This window comes from Palaemon carinicauda, chromosome 40, assembly GCF_036898095.1.
Source record: "Palaemon carinicauda isolate YSFRI2023 chromosome 40, ASM3689809v2, whole genome shotgun sequence".
NCBI classification, from domain to species: Eukaryota; Metazoa; Arthropoda; class Malacostraca; order Decapoda; family Palaemonidae; genus Palaemon; species Palaemon carinicauda.
This window is the reverse complement of record NC_090764.1, coordinates 65,431,776-65,440,428: the sequence shown is the minus strand read 5'-3', so window position 1 is coordinate 65,440,428 and position 8,653 is coordinate 65,431,776. Positions and strand designations below refer to the sequence as shown.

The 8,653-nt window shown below is 33.2% G+C and overlaps 2 protein-coding genes across 2 annotated transcripts in view; one reads left to right on the top strand and one right to left on the bottom strand.

Moving 5' to 3' along the window:
- Positions 1–8,653, top strand: part of LOC137631832 (uncharacterized) — a 278,258-nt gene that overhangs the window by 235,286 nt on the left and 34,319 nt on the right. The gene's annotated exons all lie outside the window — the stretch shown is intronic.
- LOC137631638 (ras association domain-containing protein 1 homolog) overlaps positions 1–8,653 on the bottom strand; it is a 137,686-nt gene that overhangs the window by 128,763 nt on the left and 270 nt on the right. The window lies entirely within an intron of this gene.

Here is an 8,653-nt window from a genome sequence, read left to right as displayed (position 1 = left end):
TTTTTCATAGTATTGCTATTTGTCATGTAAAATTTAATATATATAGATATATATATATATATATATATATATATATATATATATATATATATATATATATATATATATACAGTGAACCCTCGCTACTTCGCGGTTCGACCATCGCGGATTCACCACTTCGCGGATTTTTTTCATAACCCATGTATATACATATATCAAGGATTTTCCGGAAATATAAAAAATACCGCGAAGTGACCGATGGTGCGAGATTGGAGAAAGTAAGGAAAATTGAATCGTGATTGATTTTCAATATAAATGAAACTTTGAGGAGCAACAAAGATATCATTTGTTAGAGAGATAGAGAGAGGTAAGGAATGGGAGGTAGTGAAAAGTAGCCCAGAGAGAGAGAGAGAGAGAGAGAGAGAGAGAAGAGAGAGGAGAGAGAGAGAGAGAGAGAGAGGGGGGGGGGTTTAAATGTAATAAACAAAATAAATTGATAGGTTATAACACATTGGTGCTTATGTAATATCAACTGTATACTGTAGACGGTTTGAATAAGTTAAGAAATGGTATAAATGATACTTTGTTAGTGTATTCGTACACACTCAAGAGCGGCAGCTAGATGACAGCTGATCTAATCACAGCCAAAAGTAAAAAAAAAGAAAAGAAGTCAACAATACTCGATTTTTAAAACAAACCCGAAATTTAAAAAATAAAAGTACACGCTTTCTTAATGTGCAATTAACTATTTAAAGAGTGGCAATTTTCTAGAATAAAAGGATATTTCCCAAAAAATAGTGGTTTGCTGATGAAATCGGATGCCCGTATTTTTAGCTATGATTGAAATGGATGTAGACTCGGCCTAATTATTTCGTTTCGTATTTAATTGACACTAAGAAAACTAATTTTAGCTTCTTCATCTAAATGTAAGTATTGTATAACACGGAGAGAGAGAGAGAGAGAGAGGAGAGAGAGAGAGAGAGAGAGAGAGAGAGAGAGAGAGAGAGGAGAGAGGAGAGAGAGAGAGAGAGAATGAATTAGCTGTTGTAATCAAATGGCGTGTTTTTGTTTCGTGAGAATTTCATCGCCACGACTTTAACAACAACATACTGTACTGAACTTTACAGTATTATACAGACTACTTTAATATGATAAAGTAAAATATTTGTAATCTATTTTATATGAAATGGGGCTATTTTTTTTTTGTTTAAAATTTACATTTACGTATGTAAAAACAACTCTCTCTCTCTCTCTCTCCTCTCTCCTCTCTCTCTCTCTCTCTCTCTCTCTCTCTCTCTCTCTCGTAGATTGTTTTCCTGCTTTGCTACGTATGTATGATTTTATATAGATACGGTAAATAATATTTGTAATAACATATTTTATTAAAGGTTTTACTGTAATATCATTATTTATCACTTTCATCATGCGGGTTAAATTCCTTAGTTTGTTTACTGAGCGTACTTTATGACGCCGTCGTTTCAGGTGGCGTCATAAAGAAAAACATTTCATTTGGAAGTCCTAAGAAAAATTAAGTAAAACATTAGTAATAACCAAATCAACATACTGTACTGAATAATCAATATAATCGATGCAGAAACTAACCTATACACAGATGTGTAAATGCGTTTGTTTTCTTCATTATAATCAGAGATAAACGTAAACAAAACATTGGTTGCCATTTTTTATCGTGCTTTTAGGCGTGTTTAGGAAACGCATGATATAAAGTCGCCCTTAATATTTGTGCCTGTTTTAGTTTAGGGTACGTTAGTCCATGCATTAAGTGTTCTGTACATTAAAGGGTAGTTTGTTAACAGTACTACGTACAAGGGAAAGTTTTAAAAGTCTGAATATACATGTTAAATAAATAGGTAAATATACTGTCACTACTTCGCGGATTTTCACCTATCGCGGCCGGGTCTGGAACCTATCTACCGCGATAAACGAGGGTTCACTGTATATATATATATATATATATATATATATATATATATATATATATATATATATATATATATATAAATTATTTTGGTTATTTGATACCAAAGTTGAGATTTCACTTATTATGTTTTAGACTTTTGTAAACCCGAAATGACTTGGAATTGTAGCATAGTGACTATTTCCTATGCCCGAAGTCTTATAATGTTATCCTTGCCTGTGGTTTAAGTTATTTTGGTTTAATTCCACAAATATAGACACAATCTTTGCAACCTGAAAATTAGTATTACATGTTTTATCATATCAATGAAATCATGTATTATGCCAATATATACAAAAAAGGAAATGGTAACAACTTCTTGGAACAAATTATTCCACCGTTATGTAAAGGAAGCAGTAGTCGAGCCAAGTTTAGAGCTTCAGAAGGAACTATAAATGTGGTTTTGAACTTTAGATAAAATTTAAGCGGTGTTTAGAGAATCAGATAAAAAATCAAGTTAGGTTTAAAGCTTCAGATTAACAGTCAAATTAGGTTTAGAGTTATATATATATATATATATATATATATATATATATATATATATATATATATATATATATATATATATGTATGTATGTATGTATATATATAACTCAATAATATACTGTTAAAAGAAGGTCTATTATTTTGTTTTCTGTTTTGTATTTATCAAAAAAATTATTATTGTACACATGTGTTCTCATCTTTCCTAGTTTGTGTTAATATTGTCTATCTATACTCAATATTTTATAATGAGGCGCATTTGCACTGACTGGCAGCGGTGCCCTTTTACCTGGGAAAAGTTTCCTGTTATCTGATTGGTTAGAATTATCTCGTCCAACCAATCAGCGAGCAGGAAATTTTTCCGAGCTAAAAGGGCACACCTGCGAGTCGGTGCAAATGTGCCTCAATAAAAAAAAATTGACTGAAGTGATCCTACTCTGTGATCATTGTTGTTATATCCAATAATTACCACTTTCATTTGATCATAATTATGATTAATGTTTAAACGAGCTTTGGACATAAGTATTTCTCGCCAAATTATTCCATCTTAATTATCTTTCATCTCTTATTTCTAGAATTTCATAAATTATAAGAGAAACAATTCCTGTAACTCGTATTGTACTTTCTCCTACTTACTTTCCTCATAAAACAACTGAAATTTCAAAATACCATGTGTCCAGTAAAATCAAAACAACGTAAAATGAATACCATAAAACAGCGGATGTTTCATGTCGTGTTTTGTGCGTTGCGACATCTCACTTGAAATCGAAAGAAGTAGATGATGGAATTACTATAACCAAACCTTTGGCAGTTTGGAGCATCTGTCGACTTGACGTCATTGCTAACATTACCGGGAAGTATTTCACGACAAACTTTTCCGTGGACTGGCCGCCGAAATCGTCATATTGCGACACGCCGACACCACACACACACTGCCGCTCTGGGTATGGATGCATAGAGAGAGAGAGAGAGAGAGAGAGAGAGAGAGAGAGAGAGAGAGAGAGAGAGAGATTCTTTCATGGAAAACATTAACCATTGGTACAGCGATGTATGTCATCCGCAAATGTTTCTTAAAGAAATATTTCAAACCGTAATTATGAAATACTGCATATTTCAATTCAGAATTCGTGAGAGAGAGAGAGAGAGAGAGAGAGAGAGAGAGAGAGAGAGAGAGAGAGAGAGAGAGAGAGAGAGAGAGAGAGAGAGGTTTTGATTACAATGAGATAAGGGGCATAAGAGAAAGCGAGTGAGAGCAGCTGAGGACGTAGGGTGGGTCAGAGGAACAAGAAGGGAAGCATTGTTTCGGGGGTTCAAGTTAGTCCTAAGGGGAACAGACGAGAGACAGAATGGAAGTATAAGCAGATATTTAAAGGCAATCTTGATAAGGCTATTGTTATACGTTCGGCCATTGCTTCCCTCGAAAATAAAATTCATCATCGGGGTTACGACATTTCATTTGTATATTTCCAAAGGAAATATAATATTGTTTTGAGTGGATAATTAATTCAAGAGGAAGTTGAATGTTATAGCTTTGATTCTGCATTAATACTTGTATGATTAAAGGAAAGCTGTATCGTTTAGCATTGCGTAGTGCTCTCTCTCTCTCTCTCTCTCTCTCTCTCTCTCTCTCTCTCTCTCTCTCTCTCTCTCTCTCTCTCTCTCTCTCTCTCTCTCTCTACAGTTTATATAAAATAATTGTGTATCAATTATGGGTTCGCTTATTATAATTATTATTATTATTATTATTATTATTATTATTATTATTATTATTATTATTATTATTATTATTATTATTATTATGGTTCGTGCTCTCTCCGAACTGTCTACATACTCTTGGGCGGAGAGATTACGAACGCTTATCATTTGTATATATTCAATTATCTAAGGAAGGCTGAGATTTGAATTCACTTTATAGAGAGCCTCATGGGTAATGCTTTGGAGCTTAATAATGAAACAATTATCTCAAGGGGTTAACTAATTGTAATTGTAATTATTCAGTGGTTACTTTCCTCTTGTTAAGGGTAGAAGAGACTCTTTAGCTATGGTAAGCAGCTCTTCTAGGAGAATAACTCTCCAAAATCGAACCATTGTTCTGTAATCTTAGGTAGTGCCATAGCTTCTGTACCATGGCCTTCCACTCTCTTGGGGTAGATTTCTCTTGCTTGAGGGTACGCTCAGAAGAACACTATTCTCTTCCTCTTGTTTTTACCTTCGCTGATTTCGTTGCGAAGGTTATTTTTGGTAGGTGTATGTATGTCTGTCTGTTTATGATTCTCATCACTCAAAAACTATTTGACCGAATCATTTGAAATTTGATGGGGGCGATTGGTCCAAGAACAATTTTATTAGATTTTGTGATTGGCTGGGTCAAAAGTCAAGGCCAAGGTCACGAAAAGGTCAAAAATGTATTTTTGCCTTATTGTGGCTAATTTTATCTGATTTGCATGAAACTACGTGCATAATTCAATTGCTGATCTTGTGATATATAACGTGATATAGACGAAGGTATGCGCTCTACCGAGTTTCCTTTCTATTTTTTTTAAGTGTTTATAGTTTATAAATGAAAGATTTATTTCAATATTGTTATTGCTGTTCAACTATCTTATTTTAACTGTTCCTTACTTTTCATATAGTTTATTTATTTCCTTGTTTCCTTTCCTCACTGGGCTATTTTTCCTTGTTGGAGCCCCTGGGGTTACACCATTCTGCTTCTCCAACTAGGGTTTTAGCTTAGCTGCTAGTAATAATAATAATAATAATAATAATAATAATAATAATAATAATAATAATAAATCAAATTCTTCCAGTTTTAACAACAATTTGTAGTGTTTATTTTTCGTCCTTAAATTCCCTTTGCTGTTTCTCAACCATTTATTGTCTTCTTTAAGGAAAATGGAATGTAATTTTGTGAGTGGTGGCTGTGATTGTCGTCCGGGAACTTCCTCAATAACTGTTTTAGAAATTCTCTCCCATAAGGCTGTGAAGTTCCTCTCCCTCCAAAGACACTTCGTGATAGTAATCTCGTGAAACATTACTCAGCTCCCTCCTGCTTCTCTTTATTTTTCTTCCAAGTTGGAAGAACAGACGAAATTCCGTTTTTATAATGTATAACTACATCTATCAAAAGCAAGGATGTCTATAAATCAACTTAATTTACTTAAAATTTTGTAATTTAACGTTATTTCAATGCTGACATTCAGCTGCAGTACTGTACTGGAGAACAGATGTAGTGAAACGTGGTGTGGTTCCCCCTTAGATTTATTGCTCCATCTCCTCATGCGTCAGACTATAAAGAAAATTAGATGACTCCAAGGACAGAGAATCAGTGTCTATAGGGATGAAAGAATCCATGGCCTCGAGAAAGTTCACTCATCTATGGTGTAGATCGTAAGCAAATTTCAGTTCTATTTGGAATGTGATCCCAGGTATATATATATATATATATATATATATATATATATATATATATATATATATATATATATATATATATATATATATATATAAATATTTGTCACTATGCTGGAGGAAGGATCAGAAAAACGAAATTTTTGGACTAGCGCTTTCGTATTGGACCTGAAGAGGTATGAAAATACGAAAGCGCTAGTCCAAACATTTCGTTTTTCTGATCCTTCCTCCAGCATAGTGACAAATATATACATTATATGCCTCGGCGATAGATCGTCAATATATATATATATATATATATATATATATATATATATATATATATATATATATATATATATATATGTATATTCTTTGACTCCTGATATGCTACCAGTCACAATTTTTTACCATAGGTTATAATTTAGACATAATTCAAGCTCTCCTTAACCTTTTAAGGGCATACACTTATTACAATTAAATAGGCAGTCATCTCTTTCTTATTTGTCGGGATTAACAGAATATGAACCTCTGATAAGTCCAGCTGTGAAAATCTAAACTTTTATATGCACTGCTTATCATTACTGACGCAAGACGAGACAAGGACGCATTTCACTATATCTGACGCAGTGATGATTGCCAAAGTCGTCTTTTGAGATGTTCGGAGAGATGCAGAATTCCTTATCTTTATGAATGCGTGTCACTTTGTGTTTTATTCATGGCATCTTAAATCAATATTCTTTTGACATTTTAACAATTACTATTGAGAATGAACTTCATCAATATGTGTAATGTGTTGACTCATTGTTTCTAAGATAGTTTTTTATGTTCACTTTTTGTTTTAGGCTTTCATTATAGGCTACCGCCGTATTAATATAGAGTATATATTTCTCAATTTAAAATTTGCTTCTTTTAAAACTATCATATAATAATGAAAGTGTTATGAAGAATATTTAGAGAGTTATTCTTAATAAAGGTTATTTTTAGTTTACAGAATTTTTTTATGGGTTTGCGTATAACCTTTTGAACTATTACAACATCAAAACGTAGTTAACTTATTGCTTGGTAAATATTAAAAAGCATTTTTTTGGCTACAAAATACTTTAGACCGAAAACCTTAAATTATAAAAGGTAATTATACTATTGAAAGTGACTGAATGCTGATCACCTCATAAAAATAAATCTTTTAGATCAAATTTGTATTTGAAACTTTTTCCGCAAATATCTCTTATTACAAATCTATATAGATAATGGCCGAGTACAGTCGGTACTCTACAATTCTCTAAGAAATCGATTGTGTTATGAGGGCAAGGAGCCTTTATAGTTCGTTGGGACAGACCGGGAGTAAAATTTCAAAAGGTTATGACCACAAAAACAGTTTAAAAGGGAAAGAAACACAAGAACAACACCTAACTCGAGGTTTCTTACCCAACCTAACCTAATCTAACCTAGGAGCAGTATTTTTACCTACTGACCTAACGGGGAAGGGGCTATGCCCCCACGACCCCCCTTAGACTGCCGTATCCTCATTATTATTATTATTATTATTATTATTATTATTATTATTATTATTATTATTATTATTATTATTATTATTATTATTATTATTAGAAGCTAAGCTATAACCCCAGTTTTTGAAAAGCTAGATGCTATAAGCACAATGGTTCCAAAAGGGAAAAATAGTTCAGTTAGGAAAGGAAACAAGGTAATAAACACACTTTAAGAGAAGAATAAACAATCAAAATGAAATATATAAAAAACAGTAGCAACAATAATTTAGATCTTTCACATATAAACTATAAAAACTTCAAAAAATAAGAGGAAGAGAAATAAGATACAACAGCATGCCCAAGTGTACCCTCAAGCAAGAGAACTCTAACCCGAGACAGTGGAAGGTCATAGTACAGAGGCTATGGCACCACCCAAGACTAGAGAACAATGGTTTGATTTACGAGTGTCCTCCTAGAAAAGCAGCTTGTTATAGCCAAATAGTCTCTTCTACCGTTACCGAGAGGAAAGTGGCCTCTGAACAATTACAGTGCAGTAGTTAACCCCTTGAGTGAAGAAATAATGGTAATTTCAGTGTTGCCATGTATATGAGGACAGAGGAGAATGTGGTATCAATATGCCAGACTATTCGTTGTATGTGTAGGCAAAGACAAAATGAACCGTATCCAGAAAGAAGGGTCCAATGTAGTACTGTCTGTCCAGTCGAAGGACCCAGTAACTCGATAGTGGTACTATCTCAACCGGTGGCTGGTGCCTTAGCCAATCTACTTCCTATAGCTTACCTCAAGACCAAGTATTAAGAAAGTTTACGCCTGTCCCAAAAGACCACATTCTACTCAAAACCGAACCTAAATACATTAACGAGTATCACAAACAAAATCAAACCATTGTTCTCTAGTCTCGGGTAGTGCCATAGCCTCTGTACCATGGTCTTCCACTGTCATGGGTTACAGTTCTCTTGCTTGAGGGTACACTCGGGCACACTATTCTATCTTATTTATTTTCCTCTTGTTTTGTTAGTTTTTACAATTTTTATAGGAAATATATATTCAAAAGTTACTGTTCTTAAAATATTTTATTTTTCCTTGTTTCCTTTCCCTACTGGGGTGTTTTCCCTGTTGGAACCCCTGGGCTTATAGCATCCTGAATTTCCAACTAGGGGTGTAGCTTTGATAATAATAATAATAATAATAATAATAATAATAATAATAATAATAATAATAATAATAATAATAATAATAATAATAATATGCACGTGAAATAACACATCCACGCACACTCACAAAAGGCGGATTCAATACTTTTATACAATTGTGATGC